At 42.9% G+C, this 21,274-nt stretch overlaps 1 protein-coding gene across 1 annotated transcript in view; it reads left to right on the forward strand.

Moving 5' to 3' along the window:
* RFTN1 (raftlin, lipid raft linker 1) overlaps positions 1 to 21,274 on the forward strand; it is a 340,728-nt gene that overhangs the window by 59,804 nt on the left and 259,650 nt on the right. The window lies entirely within an intron of this gene.

The following is a 21,274-nucleotide window of genomic DNA, read 5'->3' on the forward strand; positions in this document are numbered from 1 at the left end:
AATTAAAAAAATATATACTTTGGGAACCTTTTTTTTCTATTATTGCATTCTACTTATCTTGGGCTAAAAAATCCTTTTTAATTGGTCTTTATGAAATGTTTTCAGCAGTTTTTCATCTACAGCTTTCACTTTCAGTGCATCTGTAGATTAGCAGGCTCTCTGTGTCACATTGAATTTGTCAGAGGTAAGCTGGATCTGTAGCCCATATCTTGGAAGTCCTGACAGCTCTTAAGCACTCATTAAAGCAACATTTTTAATATACTAATAACAATTTAGCTATATTGGATGTTTATGAGCTGTTAGGAAAGTAGAGATAAGGGCTACTGATCGAGGTGTAAGGGAAGTTCTCTGATTGATTCAGTGTGAAACTTTGAAACTGAAAGCTGTAGAAGAAAAGCGATTGGAAAGCTGTAGAAGACCAATAGAAAAATTGATTTTAAAGGGATTCTGTCACCTCTTTTTACGATTTTAAGCTGGCACCATCGCTATGTTGACTAAAGTAGCTTATTTCCAGGACTCTTCTTTTTACTTTATTTTGTTTAGTAGTTTTGATGTACAAACCGGATTCCAAAAAAGTTGGGACACTACAAATCGTGAATAAAAACTGAATGCAATGATGTGGAGGTGCCAACTTCTAATATTTTATTGAGAATACAACATAAATCACGGAACAAAAGTTTAAACTGAGAAAATGTACAATTTTAAGGGAAAAATATGTTGAATCAGAATTTCATGGTGTCAACAAATCCCCAAAAAGTTGGGACAAGGCAATTTTCACCACTGTGTGGCATCTCCCCTTCTTCCTACAACACTCAACAGACATCTGGGGACCGAGGAGACCAGTTTCTCAAGTTTAGAAATAGGAATGCTCTCCCATTCTTGTCTAATACAGGCCTCTAACTATTCAATCGTCTTGGGCCTTCTTTGTTGCACCTTCCTCTTTATGATGCGCCAAATGTTCTCTATAGGTGAAAGATCTGGACTGCAGACTGGCCATTTCAGTACCCGGATCCTTCTCCTACGCAGCCATGATGTTGTGATTGATGCAGAATGTGGTCTTATCTTGTTGAAAAATGCAGGATCTTCCCTGAAAGAGATGACGTCTGGATGGGAGCATATGTTGTTCTAGAAACTGAATATATTTTTCTGCATTGATGGTGCCTTTCCAGACATGCAAGCTGCCCATGCCACATGCACTCATGCAACCCCATACCATCAGAGATGCAGGCTTCTGAACTGAGCGTTGATAACAACTTGGGTTGTCCTTGTCCTCTTTGGTCCGGATGACATGGCGTCCCAGATTTCCAAAAAGAACTTCGAATCGTGACTCGTCTGACCACAGAACAGTCTTCCATTTTGCCACACTCCATTTTAAATGATCCCTGACCCAGTGAAAACGCCTGAGCTTGTGGATCTTGCTTAGCAATGGCTTCTTCTTTGCACTGTAGAGTTTCAGCTGGCAACTGCGGATGGCCCGGTGGATTGTGTTCACTGACAATGGTTTCTGGAAGTATTCCTGAGCCCATTCTGCAATTTCCTTTACAGTAGCATTCCTGTTTGTGGTGCAGTGTCGTTTAAGGGCCCGGAGATCACGGGCATCCAGTATGGTTTTACGGCCTTGACCCTTACGCACAGAGATTGTTCCAGATTCTCTGAATCCTCGGATGATGTTATGCACAGTTGATGATGATAGATGCAAAGTCTTTGCAATTTTTCGCTGGGTAACACCTTTCTGATATTGATCCACTATCTTTCTGCGCAACATTGTGGGATCTGGTAATGCTCTACCCATCTTGGATTCTGAGAGACACTGCCACTCTGAGAAGCTCTTTTTATACCCAATCATGTTGCCAATTGACCTAATTAGTGTTAATTGGTCTTCCAGCTCTTCGTTATGCTCAAATTTACTTTTTCCAGCCTCTTATTGCTACTTGTCCCAACTTTTTTGGGATTTGTTGACACCATGAAATTCTGATTTAACATATTTTTCACTTAAAATTTTACATTTTCTCAGTTTAAACTTTTGTTCCGTGATTTATGTTCTATTCTGAATAAAATATTAGAAGTTGGCACCTCCACATCATTGCATTCAGTTTTTATTCACGATTTGTATAGTGTCCCAACTTTTTGGGAATCCGGTTTGTAAAAGCGATTTTTATGTTATGCTAATTAGGGTCCAAGGTGCACAGAGGGGCGTTTTTCTCACTCTCCGGTGCCCAGTGACGCCCCTCTGCAGTGCCTAGTGATGCCTCCTGATCATCAAATAACCTCCCACAGTCCGGCAAACGGTTCCGCCCCCTCCCCACATCATAGTCTACCTTATAGAAATGCCCTGTCCTTCTTCCTGTCTGCGGCCAGAAAACTCGTGCAGGCACCTGCGGCCTGCGCCTGCGCGATCATCAACCTCCTGAGGGCAACAGCCTCAAAAGTCTCACTGGGCATGCGAGCCCAGTGATGTGACCTGAGCGCTGTTGCCCTCAGGACGTTGATGATCGCGCAGGCCGCAGGCGGTACTGCACCTGCGCGAGTTTTCTGGCCGCAGACAGGAAGGAGGGCGGGGCATTTCTATAAGGTACACTATGACGTGGGGAGGGGGCGGAACCGTTTGCCGGGCTGTGGGAGATTATTTGATCAGGAGGCGTCACTGGGCACTGCAGGGGGGCGTCACTGGGCACCGGAGAGTGAGAAAAACGCCCCTCTGGGCACCCTGGACCCTAATTAGCATAACATTATAATCGCTTTTACATCAAAACTACTAAACGAAATAAAGTAAAAAGAAGAGTCCTGGAAATAAGCTACTTTAGTCAACATAGCGATGGTGCCAGCTTAAAATCGTAAAAGGAGGTGACAGAATCCCTTTAAGAGCAAAATTAGTACAGTGCGATAATAGAAATAAAGTGCCCCCTATGGTGTCCTTTGCCTTAAAGCTCATGGGGGCATTTACCACTGCATTTGTATTTCTCTACATCCTTTAGATCAGACTTGGTGCGGTCCGTTGCACCAAATGGTAATAATAAATTTGCTGCAAGAAGTTGGCCTATAGTATAGTAACTATGTTACTGTGTAAGGGTACTTTCACACTTGCGTTGCTGGATCCCGGCAGGCAGTTCCGGCAATCTGCATGCAAACGGAAACCATTTGTAGACTGATCCGGATGCGGATTCGTCTCACAAATGCATTGCAATACAGGATCTGTTTCTCCAGTGTCATCCGGAAAAACTGTATCCGGTATTTATTATTTTTTTTTACATTTTTAAAGGTCTGCGCATGGAAGAAAATGCCGGATCCGGCATTCCGGCAAGTGTTCAGGCACTTTTGGCCGGAGAGAAAAATGCAGCATGCTGCCGTATTTTCTCCGTCCAAATACCATAAAAGGTCTGAACTGAAGACATCTTGATGCATCCTGAACGGAATTGCTCTCCATTCAGAATGCATTAGGATAAAACTGATCAGTTTTTTCCCCGGTATTGAGCCCCTATGATGGAACTCAATACTGGGAAACTTTGACGCAAGTGTGAAAGTACATTTACTTTGTTATGTTGCAATATGGGTGCAACTATTTCTTTGCAAGTAATCCTGGGAGTTGTGTGGCATGGCTTTGCGAGTTTTTTTGCAACATTCTGAAAGTCACAAATGTTGATTAACCTCCTTAAGGACACTGTGAGTTTCCATTTTTTTCTTTTTCATTTTTTTCTTTCCTGCCTTCCCGGAGCCTGAACTGTTATATTTTTCCATTCACATAGGTGTATGAGGCATTGTTTGTTGCGGGACAAGTTTTTTTTTTCTATTTGCACCATTTATTAATGCATAAGATCTGGTAATATTCCAAATGTGGTGGAATTAGGGAAAAAAACGCAAATCCGCCATAGTTTTATGGTTCCAATAGTCTCTTTTTGTGTTAGTAAATGGAAATATTGATTGATTCTTTTTACATCTAGAGGCTAGCCCCACCTTGTGGAAGTGGCTCCCCAAGAGTCAAAATCTGACTTTTTAACAATCTTTGGGACATGACAAGGGAAAATAGCCTAGTCAAATATCCATCCATAGACAGCCACTCATCAGTACAGAGTAGGATTTTAGCTGAGTGCAATGCCTTGAATGCAGCTAAGGTAGTATACTGGTTGTTCTTATTGAGACCAGCCCAGTATGGAGAATTACTGGAAGTACTCCGGGGTATGGAGACGTTTTGGCAATTCTTCATGAGAAAACAATATGCAAAGAGGTATCTCCCAAGGAAAGAGAACCATCTCACTCTCGCCACCTTATGAAAGTGGCTCCCTGTGCATCAAAATCTGGCTTTTTAACAAGCCTTGGGACACGAGAAGAGAAAATTATCCAAGCAAAATATCCATTCATAGACAGATGTTTCAGGGTGGTTTCCTCTCATCAGTACAGAATAGGATTCTGGCTGGCTGAGTGCAATGCCTTGGATGTAGCTTAGGTAGTATACTGGCTCTACTTAAAGAGACCAGCCCTGTATGGAGGTAAGTCTTTATACAAATTTGTATTTTGCTTGGCTATTTTCCCTTGTCATGTCCCAAGGCTTGTTAAAAAGTCAGATAGGAAGCCACTGTCTGGTGGTACTATTGAGATGGTTCTGTATCCTTGGAAGATACCGTTGCAAAACTATGGTTGTGTGCATGATGCCTTACAAATAAAAATGCACCAGAATTCTAGCATACATACTAAGTATTTTAGACAGTTTTTGCACCCCACCTGACAAGGGGCATGGCTTAGTGGAAAAGAAGGTGGGACTTAAATGATGTGGGCTAAAATGTTGCCATAAACTAAGCCAACTAAAAATGCCTAAAGATGCTGCATATTTATCATACAGAATGAGCCACTTTGACTAGTTAAAGAAGCACTCCCACAAAAAATGTAATTCTCTGACCTGTTATGAAGGTACATGAAGTAAACTGTAGTGAAGGTTATCCTCTTACCAATGACTGTATTTCTGAGTTATAACCTCCCTTCTGATTTTCAGTTGTGTCGTGTGAACAATACTCTGACTTTCCAAACAACACAGCATCTTATGTGTGGACAGGAAGCCAGTTTCTCTTATGTATTTCCATGGGAGCCTCAATGTCAGTCTCTGACTTCCTGTCCCGAGTCAGTTGTAGATCAGAGTGTTGGTCACATGACACAGCTGAGGATCAGTAGGGAGGTTATAACTCCCAAATACAGTCACTGGTAAGAAGATTACTCTCTGACCCATTAGAAAGGTACATTATATAAATTGTAGTGAAGGTAAAGATTTTTGTGGGAGTGCTTCATCAAGAAAAATTCTTTCACATTATTTTTCAGTCTGTATTATGTGTACTACAGTTTTTAGTGTCTTGTTTGCACGTCTCTGCTTTTAGCAATTACTGTCAGAAGTAACAGAGGCTTTACTTAATGAATCGTACATTTCTTTATTTTTCTTGTGGAGTCCGCAGACATCAGAGTCATCTGGGATCAGTAACATTGTGTACTGTGTCTGTTTGACAATGCAGCATTTTTTCCATTGCCAACATCTTGTTTTTTTGTCGTGTAACTGTTTATATGGCATAGTGTCCTTCATATGGTCTTTAGTGTAATAAGTACAGTACATGGCTGGTTTGTCCAGTTACTCACATGCAATGCAGCAATTCTCCTATTTTGTTTCTTGTACAGGAAATGACTTTAGTTACTTAGTGGTGTGCTGAGAATGGTAGATTTCTGTATTATATTACATGCCATTTATATGAGTTAGATAATGTCTTCAGAATGCTAATCACCACAGCCCAGATTCATTGTGGCTCTTTAGGCCCCTTTCACAAGAGTGAGTTTTCCACGCGAGTGCAATGCGTGACGTGAACGCATAGCACCCGAACTGAATCCTGACCCATTCATTTCAATGGGTCTGTGTACATGAGCATTTTTTTTCACGCATCAGTTCTGCATTGTGTGAAAAACGCAGCATGTTCTATAGGCCTCATGCACACGGCCATGTTTCGCGAGTTTATCACTGTAGTGCAGCAGCGGCATGAAGCGCATGGCGTCATAGCAACCAATGACGCTGTGCGCTCATGCTGTCAGCAGGAATCCAGCCCGGCATACCACGGACCGCTCAAGGCCGCGGGACACGGCCATGGGCATTCGGCCATATTCGGAGTTTTTCACGCAGCCCTGGCTCCATAGAAGTGAATGGGGCTTTAGTCAAAAACGCAAGCAAGTGCGGATGCAGTGCGTTTTTCACTGATGGTTGCTAAGGCCCCTTTCACAAGGGCGAGAATTCCGTGCGGGTGCAATGCGTGAGGTGAATGCATTCCACCCACACTGAATCCGCGCCCATTCACTTCAATGGGGCTGTTCAGATGAGCAGTGATTTTCAGCGCATGACTTGTGCGTTGCGTGAAAATCACAGCATGTTCGATATTCTGTGTTTTTCACGCAACGCAGGCCCCATAGAAATGAATGGGTCTGCATGAAAATTGCAAGAATCCGCAAGCAAGCGCGGATGCGTAGCGATTTTCACGCATGGTTGCTAGGAGATTATAGGGATGAAAGCATCCCCAGACCCCATTAAAGTGTATTCCCTGTATTATTTTCCCTTATAACATGGTTATAAGAGAAAATAATAGCATTCTCAATACAGAATGCTTACTAAAATATGGATTGAGGGGTTAAAAAATAAAAAAAATTTACTCACCTCATTCTCTTGTTCGTGCAGCCGGAATAGTCTTTTTGCTTCTTCTTTCAGGACCTGCAAAAGGACCTTTGATGTAATCTTCTATCTTCATTCAGCAGGACCTGCGCTGATGTCACCGTGCTCACCACGTGGTGAGCGTGATTACGTCATCAAAGGTCCTTTTGCAGGTCCTGAAAGAAGAAGAAAGAAGACGATGCCAGCTGCTCGAACAAGAGGTGGAGGTGAGTTCATTTTATTATTATTTTTTTTAACCCCTCAAGGCACATTTTACTATGCATTCTGTATAACGCTGGGTTCACACCTGAGCGTTTTACAGCGCGTTCAAACGCGCTGTAAAACGCTCAACACATGAAAACCAATGCTTCCCTATGGCCCTGGTTCACACTAAAGCGTTTTACAGCGCGAAAAAGTTCTTGAGCTTCTTTGGGGTGTTTTGTCGCGCGTTCCCGTACATAGACTTTCGGGAACGCGCGACAATGGGCGTTTGCTTGTCTCTGTATGCGCGATTGTAAACGCCCGTACAATTGCGCATACAGAGCGCTCCTTTCAGAACGCTCAGGTGTGAACCCAGGGTTAAGAATGCTATTATTTTCCTTTATAACCATGTTATAAGGGAAAATAATAAAATGAATAGAACACCTAACCCAAACCTGAACTTCAGTGAAGGAGTCCGGGTTCGGGTCTGGGTACCACATTCAGTTCTTTCTCACGAATGTGCAAAACGCATTGCACTCACGCGGGAAAAACAACATCGGAACGCAATCGCAGTCAAAACTGACTGCAATTGCGTGCCTACTCGCGCGGTTTTCCTGCAATGCACACGCGACTAATCCGGAGCGCCCGTGTGAAAGAGGCCTTACTGTTTGTTGGTGACTTTGCTCATTAGACTGCAATTCTGTGTCTGGACAGGTCATTGACTCCTAGAAGATCAGTATATGTCTCTTGATTGACTAGATGTTGTTTTATCAGTCATTCTTCAAAAGTACAGTACACATGATTTAGGAAATGGAAACTAGATCTATGTTCACATGAAAAGCTTATGTCGTATAGACTAAGGGGTTCATTTATTAAGACCGGCATTTTAGACTGAAATTGTTTGAGTTGGCCATGTTTGAAATTTTCAGCTGATAGTAGAACAAAAGATCTTTCAAAGAAACACCATTCACCCTGTGTCATTGAACATTTATGGACATTTTAAACTGCTGTAGTAGTAGTAGTAGTAGTAGTAAATATGGCTGCAAAACAGTCCTACACAATCCTCTTAACAGTTGTTTAACCTTCAACCATATACAATTGTTTGTCTGCATATACTTCATACACAATGATTTCCCTGTTTAAATGAAGCTTTAAATGGATTATCTTATCTGAGACATTGGTGGCGTATCGCTGGGATATGCCGCCAATGTCATATAGGTGCAGGTCCCAGCTCTGGGACCCTCACCTATGTCCAGAACAGGACCCCCTAAGTGAGTGGAGAGAAGCTGCGCATGCACGACCACCTCAATTCATTTTCCATGGGACTGCCAGAAGTAGCCTACCGCTGGCAAGGATATCTCTGGCGTTCCCATAGAAGTGAATGAAATGGTGGCTGCGCATGCACAGTGTGCTCTCCAGTTCCATGGGAGTGCCGAAAATAGCCAAACGCATTCACTCAGCTATTTTCGAAAGTCCCATAGAAGTGAATTGACAGCACGCTAATCGTGTGCTCTCTTTCACGTTCAGTGGTCCGTTTTATAGATAGGTGCGTGTCTCAGAGGTAGGACCCGCGCATATCCGAGCAATGTGCCATCAAAGTCCCAGTTGAAACAACCCCTTTACATTAGTACTTATTGACACGCTGTATCATCGATCGGCCCTGGTTATGGGCAGGTAATCTGAGCATGTAAAAGGAACTTAAAGGGGTTGTCCCACAAAGAGTATTCTACAGTTTTTAAACCAGGCCCTGGATACTCTGAATACTTTTGTAATTGCATGTAATTAAAAATTTAGTATTGCCAATTAGTTAATCAATAAAATGTATTTGTATAGCGCCACCTGCTCTTTGTTCTTTTTCTTATTTCTTTATCCGACTCACTGAGATGGCCGCACATGCTCAGTTTCATCCTTCAACTGCCTTCTGAGCTGTGATAGGGAGAGCATGGACACGCCCCCTGAGCTGTGATAGGGAGAGCATGGACAAGCCCCCTGAGCTGCTGCAGAAGAGAAATTCCCTTGAGCTCCCAGCTTGATATAAATCTAGCAGAGCAATGACTGGGGAGATATCTGGATTCATGTGAGGTGCAGGGCTGGTTCTAGCTTTGTTAGAAACAGATTGTCATCTACAGTCGGGTCCATAAATATTGGGACATCAACACAATTCTAACATTTGTGGCTCTATACACCACCACAATGGATTTGAAAAGAAACAAACTAGATGTGATTTAACTGCAGAATGACAGCTTTAATTTGAGGGTATTTACATCCAAATCAGGTGAACAGTGTAGGAATTACAACAGTTTGCATATGTGCCTCCCACTTGTTAAGGGACCAAAAATAATGGGACAATTGGCTTCTCAGCTGTTCCATGGCCAGGTGTGTGTTATTCCCTCATTATCTCAATTACAATGAGCAGATAAATGGTCCAGAGTTCATTTCAAGTGTGCTATTTGCATTTGGAATCTGTTGCTGTCAACTCTCAAGATGAGATCCAAAGAGCTGTCACTATCAGTGAAGCAAGCCATCTTTAGACTGAAAAAACAAACCCATCAGAGAGATAGCAAAAAAATTAGGCATGGCCAAAACAACTGTTTGGAACATTCTTAAAAAGAAGGAACGCAACGGTGAGCTCAGCAACATCAAAAGACCCGGAAGACCACAGAAAACAACTGTGGTGGATGCCCGAAGAATTATTTCCCTGGTGAAGAAAACACCCTTCACAAAAGTTGACCAGATCAAGAACACTCTCCAGGAGGTAGGTGTATGTGTATCAAAGTCAACAATCAAGAGACGACTTCACCAGAGTGAATACAGAGGGTTCACCACAAGATGTAAACCATTGGTGAGCATCAAAAACAGGAAGGCCAGATTAGAGTTTGCCAAACGACATCTAAAAAAGCCTTCACAGTTCTGGAACAACATCCTGTGGACAGATGAGACCAAGATCAACTTGTACCAGAGTGATGGAAAGAGGAAAGTATGGAGAAGGAAAGGAGCTGCTCATCATCCTAAGCATACCACCTCATCAGTGAAGCATGGTGGTGGTAGTGTCATGGCGTGGGCATGTATGGCTGCCAATGGAACTGGTTCTCTTGTATTTATTGATGATGTGACTGCTGAGAAAAGCAGCAGGATGAATTCTGAAGTGTTTCGGGCAATATTATCTGCTCATATTCAGCCAAATGCTTCAGAACTCATTGGACGGCGCTTCACAGTACAGATGGACAATGACCCAAAGCATACTGCAGAAGCAACCAAAGCATTTTTTTAAGGGAAAGAAGTGGAATGTTATGCAATGGCCAAGTCAATCACCTGACCTGAATCCGATTGCGCATGCATTTCACTTGCTGAAGACAAAACTGAAGGGAAAATGCCCCAAGAACAAGCAGGAACTGAAGACAGTTGTAGTAGAGGCCTGGCAGAGCATCACCAGGGATGAAACCCAGCGTCTGGTGATGTCTATGCTTTCCAAACTTCAGGCTGTAATTGACTGCAAAGGATTTGCAACCAAGTATTAAAAAGTGAAAATTTTATTTATGATTATTATTCTGTCCCATTACTTTTGGTCCCTTAACAAGTGTGAGGCACATATGCAAACTGTTGTAATTCCTACACCATTCACCTGATTTGGATGTAAATACCCTCAAATTAGAGCTGACAGTCTGCAGTTAAAGCACATCTTGCTCATTTCAAATCCATTGTGGTGGTGTATAGAGCCAAAATGTTAGAATTGTGTCGATGTCCTAATATTTATGGACCCGACTGTATATGATGCCTAATTTTCAATTTTTACAATAATCATGGGATAACCCCTTTAATTGTACTAATCTGTGACCCTTACAAGTAATCTCTATAATGGGGGGAGTAAGAAGTGTGCTATGTCCACATTGATGTGCTACATATTGTCAGTCAGGGGAATAATACATAGGATTTTTCCACTTAACATGCTGAAAATTATGTGTAATCTAGCAAAGCAGGACTCTACTCTGATTTTGGGGCAAATAGCCTTGGAATCACATATTCTGGCATAGCTGATGCCAAAGTGCACTTAATGACTTAAACTGGGCAATTTTTGTAATGGCGCATAGGTATCTTGTAGAAATGACAGTCCTGTTATAGTCGTGTAGAATGGAATGAATAACTGTGTACTGACAGTAGGATTTCCAGACATGCTTTCTTGAATAAAAGCGTATTTTTATTCCTTCTTTTCTTTTTGCTTCCTTATTTTTCATCCCAGGTATTGTCAGAGAGCAGGCAATGCTTTCACTTGCCAAGGGCACATTTTTTTTTGTGTACATGTCATGAACAAAAGACAGATTTGATGATTTCGGTATTATTATATTCAGAGAGCTTTTTTTTTTTTTTCCTATCCAGCAGATTTTGAATTTACAATTATTTTACGTTACGCTCGTTGTTGTAAACTTGGACAGGAAATGATTCTTGTACTTTTGCTCAAGTCAACAATGCCAGGATCAGAGACAGCTTTGGCATTAAAACTTACCCACATTTCAAAATGTCAGTTTCCGAAGTTTTGCTGCATCTGTTCTCCTCATGAGCATCTGCTTGTGATTTGGGAAGTGACAGCACAAGGAGACACTTATTGGGATGCGGAGGACATGGTATTTCTATATGCATGTCATGCTATAGGTTGAAAAGTGCACTTGCCAAGAACGTATAAAGTAAACTAACAGTTCCGAAAGTAGGTTGTCCGGTTTCCTTTGTTTTTTGTAAATCCACCCATAGCTATATGTCATTGTTCTCTGCAAGTTTATGTTCAGATGAGCGCAAAGCCTACTGGTGTGTGTTCACTGTGTGTTTAAGGCTACTTTCACATTTGCGTTCGGGGCTCCGCTTGTGAGCTCCGTTTGAAGGCTCTCACAAGCGGCCCCGAACGGATCCGTACGGCCCTAATGCATTCTGAGTGGATGCGGATCCGCTCAGAATGCATCAGTCTGGCACCGTTTGTCCTCCGCTCCGCAGGCGGACACCCGAACACTGCTTGCAGCGTTTTCGTGTCCGCCTGGCCGTGCAGAGGCAAACGGATCCGTCCAGAGTTACAATGTAAGTCAATGGGGGCGGATCCGTTTGAATTTGACACAATATGGCTCAATTTTCAAACTGGATCCGTCCCCCATTGACTTTCAATGTAAAGTCTGGACGGATCCGTCTGTGGCTACTTTCACACTTTGAATTTATTTTACAATATAATGCAGACGGATCCGCTCTGAACGCAAGTGTGAAAGTAGCCTTAGTTGGATTTGTGAACCATCACCGAAAAACTCCTTCACCAACTGCTGTCTCCTGACTCCATTATTCCATGTCTGTTTGATGTCCATGGAATATCCTTCTGTGTTTCGTGCTTGTCTGTGAAGGATCCATGTTTCATCCGTGTGTCCCATTTTTTTGCGTATTCCACGGACACTGCTCAGCTGAAAATAAATTTCCAGAGCCTCTCCTATCAGTGGTCAGTGAAAAAACGGACAGATGCCATCCGTGTTGTGTTTTTCACAGACCCATAGACTTCAATGGGCATATTTAGTCCACATGTTGGACCAAAGTAGTGCATGTCATCGGCGGTCAGTGAAAAACTACTGATTAGAGTTAGGCTACATGCACACGACCGTTGTGTGTTTTGCGGTCCGCAAATTGCGGATCCGCAAAACACAGATGGAGTCCATGTGCGTTCCGCAATTTGTGGAATGGCACGGACAGCCTTTAATATAACTGCCTATTCTTGTCCACAAAGCGCGGACAAGAATAGGACATGTTATATTTTTTTTTGTGGGTGAATGGGTCCGCATCCAAGCCGCCAAAACTGCGGCTCGGATGCGGACCAAAACAATGGCGTGTGCATGAGGCCTTAAGCGAAGCGAGCTTCAGATGCTTAATCCGAAGTCACTTAGTTCAAAACTTTGCAATAATACTGTATGGAGATACGTCTCTGTAAAGTATTATAATGTATGGGCTCCGATGAGCTGAAGTTAGTTATTCACGAAGTCGCGTGTGACTTCATTGAATAACTTCGGTAGTTGATTTTTAAAGAAGTGGAAAACCACTGAACTTGGCTTCGGTTCCCTATTATACATCAATGTATAATATGGGAATATAGGGAAGCTGGTACACCGCTGATAACAGGAGAACTAGACGTTTCTGACTGATAGAACATAATACAGAGTTTCTTGTGATCGATTGTACTATTCATCTATGCAAAGTTGTGTGAATAGTTAGTGAGGCGGCCATACACATTCAATAGCTGTCAGCTAAATGGCTACCTTCCTGCCGAATATGTATATGTATTTAATGGGGAGAGAGGAGAAAGATGCTTCTCGAGACATCTGGCGGTGGCTTATCTCCAGGGAGAACAAAAGGATCGGGTTGAAAATATTCACTTCACTCGATCCTACTCCGACATCATCTGTTGGGGGAGAATTGGGTGCTCCCCATACGGCAAAACACTAATGTGTATGGGGTCCTCTGTGAGGTCTCTACATAATAGTAACAATTAGACCTACAATGTCCATGTAACATGGGCAAGATAAATCCATACAGTGCAGTCCCTGAGATCTTGGCTGATCTCATCTGTGGTCATATCTGCATTGATGCAGATTTGACAGGAGATTTAGTTCTGCAGAACACAATGGACTCTATTGCAAGTCTAAAGTAAACCGCAAAATGCAGGTGTGAACCTTGGCTTGCAAATATAGATTGCAGTGCTTGCAGCCATTGGCCCAGTGGCTTAGGAGCCCCACTCAGGTTCGGGAATGTTGTTCTCTTTAGAGAAGAAATAGATGGTAGCATCTGCTGTCTAGCACGTCTACGTGGATTCTCCTTCCCGTAGATCAGCTTCATTGGAGTACTACCCACCCCTTGATTGCTTCTCACATAAAGGCAGTTGTGCTGCTGATTGCACTTACTATACTTCTAATTCACTCTCAACAAGTGATGACGGGCTTTCTGGAGCCTCTCACTGCACATAGTGAAAGGCTCTATAACCAGCAATACACAGGCAGTCATTTCAGTACTGCTATAACACTCAAAATTGGATTGTAATTCTACCCTATGTGAACCATAATGGTTGATATTATAGCCATCCTGTTATTGGTCATTTTAGTTGTCTATAGGTTTTTGTATTTGGTCCACCCTATATAACTATAAATGGGTGAGGCAGAGGTACTAGGTACGTGGACGGCGTCCATTTCCATGAGCACTTCATATCTGGTGTGTCAGTTCCTGGATTTATTTAGTTTAAAGGGCCATTTCGGTAGGTAAAAGTTGGATCGGTGAGGTCCTACCGCTGGTACCGCCACCAATCATGAGAACTGGGGCTCCATACCCCCTGCAGACCTCCTGCTTCTCCCCTGAAATGACCGGAGCAGCCGGTCGCACATGCACGCAGCCGCTCCATTAATTTCTGTGGGAGTTTCGGAGATAGCCGAGGAAAATGTGGTAGGACCCCCACCAATCTGGTAGTTATGCCCTCGCTATCCTGTGGATAGGGGATCACTTTTAGCTACTGGAATACCCCTTTAAGGCCACAGACACACAATACTCATTACATGTGGATTTTCCGCATGGATTTACATGCAGAAAATCCACAGCACACACGAACGTATTTTGCGTTCTGTACACGGGCCCCTTTCTGCGGTCCGTATACGGAACCATTCATTTCAATGGGTCCACAAAAGATTTGGACAGCACTCTGTGTGTGCTGTCAGCATCCGTTGCTCTGTTCCGTGGCCACACAAAAATTATGAGCCCTGTCCTATTCTTGTCCGTTTTGCGGACAAGAATAGGCATTTCTATAATGGCCTCCTGTTCTGTTCCGCAAATTGCGGAAGGCACACGGGCCGCATCTGTTTTTTGCGGATCCACAATTTGCAGACAGCAAAAAACGGCACGGTCGTGTGAACAAGCCCTAATACAGTACCAGCTAAGCAGATTAGATTTTCTCATATACACAGTGCGGAAATCATGGCAATGCAAAGGGCGAGATCTGGGGCAAAGCTGCAACAAAACCATCAAGTAAGGCTAGGGTTACACGGCGACATTTGTCGCAGAAAGGTCACGCAACGTTTTTTCGAATTATAGTGAATGGTGTCGCCATGCGACATACTGTGACACGACAGACAGTTGGATTTTTGTGCGTCGCAGCATGGCACACTGTGACACCATTGACTATCATTACAGAAAATGTTGCGTGACATTGGTGCGACATGAATGTCGCGTGACACATGTCGCAGTGTAGTTGTATGCCTAGCCTATGACATGTAGTTTTTCTGCGCAAGAATGCACGCGTAATGTGCACTGTGTACAGGTCTCTAATGTGCTTTGTATACTTAGATGCTAATAAAGCCATTAAAACATGGTAACATTGCGGATTTCAAGAGTCTTTTTAATGTTTTTTTTTTATATTGTCCAGAATATATTTGGTTCAACTGTCCACTCCGGGCACATTTTAGATAGAATTGTTCAGCTTCATTAAAATGCAATTATCACGTTGTCAGCTCGATTTCAGACGGGCACGGCTTATTCTGAGGCCAGACATAGAATGTGCTAAAATCGGTTCATCCTGCGAGCTGGAGACTAGTGTAGGAAGGAAACGTTCTTTAGACTTTGTGAAAGATTAGTGTGTTGTGACAATGTCAGATTAAGATTGGAAGGGAAATGGGACAGCAGCCGCTGAAAAGCGATCAGGCTGGTTATGAAGAGGATATATTTTTTTTCATAATGTTTCCTGTTTGAATCTGTCAAAAAAATATGCGAAATTCTTCATTTCACTATTACAGTTTATTATAGTTGTTTTTTTCTTGAATGTAATTATCACCCTGAACTAGAGATCAAGATGGAAGACTAAGGTTAACGCTTCTGGACAGAATGGATTTTATTTTCCAGTTTTGTTTGTCTTAATTCATTATCGGGGGCCAGGGGAGTCGGGCGTTCTTGGGGCTAGAGCTCCAAGCATTGTGTATCCGTAAGCATTACTCTTGTGCTTGACCTCAAAGATAAAGTGAAACGTCTTGATTTTGGATTGCAGTTTTAAAAATTCTTACTTCTTTGTGTACACTGACAACTCCCAAACTTTGCCTGCAATATCAATTTCAAACAAGTTAAAGGGAGTCTGTCACCAGGAAATTCACTATTAGGGTCCATTCACAGGTCCGTTGTTTCTTTCCTGATCTGTTCCGTTTTTTGCGGAACAGATCTGGACCAGTTCTGTACCCATTCATTTCCAATAGGTCCTGAAAAAAAATCTGACATTGTGCTGTCCGATTTTTTTCAGGACCCATTAAAAATGAATGGGTACAGAACTGGTCCAGATCTGTTCCGCAAAAAACGGAACAGATCAGGAAAGAAACAACGGATGTATGAATGGACCCTTAATGTCTTATTCGCACAGTTTTAGGGCTCAGTCAGACGGCCATATGTTGCTTTCCACACCTGATTTTGCGGATGAGATGTGGACCCATTCACTTCTGGTTTCATTATGCAGGACGGAAAATAAAGTCCTGCATAGCAGAAACGCGACAGATCCGTTATGCTTACCCATAGACTTCTATTATGAAGTCTATGCATTCCATCATCGAATTCCGTTATAATGGAATCCATAACGGAATTCCTTCACTACCGGAACCTGGTGAGGTTCAGGTTCGCTCATCCCTACTGATGACCTATTCTCAGGATAGGTCATCAATATCTGATCGGTGGGAGTCTGGAGAGCTCTGCGGCCTCTTCCTAGGACAGTGATGTCACGTTCACTGGTCACCTGGCTTAGGCACAGCTCAGTCCCATTCAAATGAATGGGGATGAGCTGCAGTACCAAGCACCGCCGCTATCCAATGGGTGGAGTTGCATGGCAAAGAAATGATCGTCAGGGGTGCTCGGAGTCCGACTCCCACTGATCAGATACTGATGACCTGTCCCCAGGATAGGTCATCAGTATGAGGCCTCTTGCACACGACCGTATGTGATCCGAGACATATGGTCCGTGAGCGGGCCATATGTCCCGGAGCGGCATTGATCGTGCACACGGGAGTACACAGCATCATAGATTACAATGATGCTGTGCACGTCGGCCGCCCGCGGGACTATTGTCCCGCACTCATATAATCATATGAGTGTGGGACAATAGTCCCGTGGACAGCTCCACGTCCACAGCCTCATCAATGCACGATCAATGCCACTTCGGGACATATGGCCTGCTCACAGACCGTATGTCTCGGAGGGCATATGGTCATGTGCAAGAGAGTGTTTGGTCAGTGATTTGTGAGCTAAAACTAGAAGTGAAGCCTACACAGAGATAAGGTATAATGAAAAGATGTGGTTTTGACCCATACCTGGTTTTGGCTCACAAATCACTGATGGAAATCACTGACCAGACACTGAAGTGTCAATGAGGCCTTAAACACTCGGAAAACTCTGTTAATATGGGAATAACCCTGACTTGGATTTGTGTATTATGTTTTTTGCTTTTGAATCTTATGTGACTATAAATCGTTAAATCAGTCCATTGAAATATCATCTGTTGAAATGAAGTTATTATAAAAGCAAATGAGATGCCAAATTACTGCAGCATTTTATGATGACTGCATTATCATAATTACTGCGCTCAGGGAAAAAAATTGCAAACCCCTTTTTATTCTGTATTTTCTTCACAATGTTTTAATGGGAGATTGTGTTTCTATACACAAATATTTGCTGCTCTTTCTTTGTTGCCAAAAAGTAAAAAATAGATTTTGCACCTGTAAGAAGCCAATCACTAAGAAATAGATTTACTACCTGTAGGAAGCCAATCACTAAGCCTCTGTTCACACTTGCAGTTGGTTAATGCATGCTGTGCTGTTCTTTCTTGATAAGAAAAAAAAAAAAAGAAATGAAAAATATGTTATTTTCAAGCATGTCCATTTTTTCATTGCACTGTGTGGGTGATGGATTGATGAAAAAATACATTAGTCATGTTATTCGGTTGCGCTAAAACAGCATCCACTATTTTACTATAAAAACTGTCTGAACCCAAAAAACAACACAAACCCATCTACATAGCCACACTGCTATAGGTATATAGTGTGTGTGTGTCTATATATATATATATATATATATATATATATATTACAGTGGATATAAAAAGTCTGCACACCCCTGTTAAAATGTCAGGTTTCTGTGATTTAAAAAAAGTCTCAGTCTTTTTGGGTATGAGTCTATCAGCATGGCACATTTTGACTTGGCAAGATTTGCCCACTCTTCTTGGCAAAAACACTCCAAATCTGTCAGATTGCGAGGGCATCTCCTGTGCACAGCCCTCTTCAGATCACTCCACAGATTTTCAATCAGATACAGGTCTGGGATCTGGCTGGACCATTCCAAAACTTTTAATCTTCTTCTGGTGAAGCCATTCCTTTGTTGATTTAGATGTATGCTTTGGGTCGTTGTCTTGCTGAAAGATGAAGTTCCTCTTCATGTTCAGATTTCTAGCAGAAGCCTTAAGGTTTTGTGCTAATATTGACTTGTATTTGGAACTGTTCATATTTCCCTCTAGCTTAAAGGGATTCTGTCACCAGGTTTCACCCCTGTCAGCTAAACATATGCTGATGTTCAGGGCCTCTTCACGATTCCTAATGTGGGCTTCTAAATGTGATCTGTAGCCTTATTTTGCTAAAAAACAGCTTTTACTAACCTGTCATTCAAATAAATAAGGTGCCCAAGGGGATGTCAAGGGATCCAAGCTGCCGGCCGCACCCGCCACCGTTTGTGCCCAGCGCCACCTTTCTAGACTTATGCGCCGCCTCCTAATCCTCTGTGCCGCCTCTCGCTCTCCCCCCCCCTCCTGCTGTAAGATCTCGCGCGTGCGCACAGGGCTCTGCCTGATGCGCCCGTGCGGACTTCTCCATTTGGCTTCTTACAGCGAAGTGCGCATGCGCCGGCACTTCGCTCAACCCCTGTATGCGCGAGATCTTACAGCAGGAGGAGGGGGGAGGGAGAGAGAGAAGCGGCACAGAGGACTAGGAGGCGGCGCAGAAGTCTGGAAAGGTGGCGCTGGGCACGAACGGCGGCGGGTGCAGCCAGCAGCTTGGATCCCTTGACATCCCCTTGGGCACCTTATTTCTTTGAATGACAGGTTAGTAAAAGCTGTTTTTTTTAGCAAAATAAGGCTACAGATCACATTTAGAAGCCCACATTAGGAATCGTGATGAGGCCCTGAACATCAGCATATGTTTAGCTGACAGGGGTGAAACCTAGTGACATAATCCCTTTAACTAAGGCCCCAGTTCCAGCTGAAGAAAAACAGCCCCTTGGCATGATGCTGCCACCACCATGCTTCACTGTAGGTATGGTGTTCTTTTGATGATGTGCAGTGTTGTTTTTGCCCCAAACATATCTTTTGGAATTATAGCCAAAACGTTTAACCTTAGTTTCATCAGACCATAACACCTTTTCCCACATGCTTTTGGGAGACTTCAGATGTGTTTTTGCAAAATGTAGCCTGGCTTAGACGTTTTTCTTCGTAAGAGTCTTGCCACTCTACCCCATAGGCCAGACATATGAAGAATACAGGAGATTGTTGTCACATGTACCACAGAGCCAGTACTTGCTAGATATTCCTGCAGCTCCTTTAATGTTACTGTAGGCCTCTTGGTAGCCTCCCAGACCAGTTTTCTTCTCGTCTTTTCATCAATTTTGGAGGGAGGTCCAGTTCTTGGTAATGTCACTGTTGTGCCATATTTTCTCCACTTGATGATGACTGTCTTCACTGTGTTCCATGGTATATCTAATGCCTTCGAAATTCTTTTGTACCCTTCTCCTGACTGATACCTTTTAACAATGAGAACCCTCTGATGCTTTGGAAGCTCTCTGTGGACCATGGCTTTTGCTGTGGGATGCGACAAAGAACATTTCAGGAAAGACCAACTAGAGCAGCTGAACTTTATTTAGGGTTAATCAGAGGCACTTTAAATGATGGCAGGTGTATGCTGACTCCTATTTAACATGATTTTGAATGTGATTGCTAAATTCTAAACACAGAGCTACATCCCCACTTATGCCACCACATTATTTTTGTTTTTTTTTTGTTTTCTTCCCTCCATCTAAAAGATTTCAGTTTGTTTTTCAATTGAGTGGTACAGTTTATAGGTCACATTAAAGGAGGAAAAAGTTCTAAAATGATTTATCTTTGTCTCATTTTTTTACATCACTTTTTATATCCACTGTATATATTGTAGGGACTCGCTCTGATAGACAGGATAAGCGGACGCAGTATAGAGGCAACAACAAGTTCATTGGATCAAACATTTCAGTGTTTTATTCACACTTTAGGCAAGTGACAAAACAAGCAGTCATATTCAAACAAAAAGTCACCTTGCAGTGTTGGTGGTAATTCACACTATGCAGCTATTCTGCCTCAAAGAGTCCTTGCTGATAGCAGCACCAACCTGTTTTCACGGCAAACAGGTAGCAAGCCTTAATCCCGACACAAGGCTCCCAGATCCCAACACAGAGACCTAACTTCTGAGCCCAGCTGACTATTTAAGGACAACCAGGTGCTGCCAAAACCCGGACCGGCACTTAAAATCCGGTCTGGTATTTGACCTCACCTGGCTGTAAATCAGCCCAGCAGAATGAAAATCAAACATCATATAGGACATGGCAATCTCTTTCTAACAAATCTAGAAAGCTAGAACCAGTCCTGTACCTCACATGGATCCAGAAAGGTCCCCTTCATTGCTCTGCTAGATTTAGATCAAGCTGAAAGCTCAAGGGGAGGGTCTTTTCTGCTGCAGCTAAGGGGGCGTGTCTCATCTCTCCCAATCACAGCTCAGGAGGCAGTTGAATGATGAAACTGGACAAAGAAAAAGAACAAACAGCACTCTACAGATACAATTTTTTGAATAACTCAGTGGCTATGCTAAATTTTTTATTACATGCAATTACAAAAGTATTCAGATCCAGGTGCTGGTTTGAAAACTGTAGAATATTTTTTGTGGGACAACCCTTTTAATATCTCTTCAGGTGTTGTCAAGCATAGTAGAGTTCCTGGTTCTTAACAGGCTCAGATCAGCTCTACCTGTGTAAAATGCTCCAATAGGGTTTTTTTTCCCCTGTAATTGGGGCTTCTTTGGAGGCCTCTGTTACAGTGGAAAGTGCAAAAAAAAAAAAGGGTAATATTGTCCTCTAGAACAGTGGCATACCTTCAGTGGAGGCAGACCACGTTACTGCTACAGGGCTGGGCGTTGAAGTCTTCCTTCTCTTCCCAATGTAAAAACACTGCATTTTCATGCAGCTGCCACTAGGAGGAGCTCAATGAAAACAGATTTTTACAGCTTATAATTAGGTCAATTGTAACTGCATAAAATCCTGTGCACTGAGCTCCCCCTAGTGTTGGGTGCATGCAGCCAGCTGTGTAATGGAGAGTTATAG

Source organism: Bufo gargarizans, chromosome 5 (assembly GCF_014858855.1).
Source record: "Bufo gargarizans isolate SCDJY-AF-19 chromosome 5, ASM1485885v1, whole genome shotgun sequence".
Classification (NCBI taxonomy): Eukaryota; Metazoa; Chordata; class Amphibia; order Anura; family Bufonidae; genus Bufo; species Bufo gargarizans.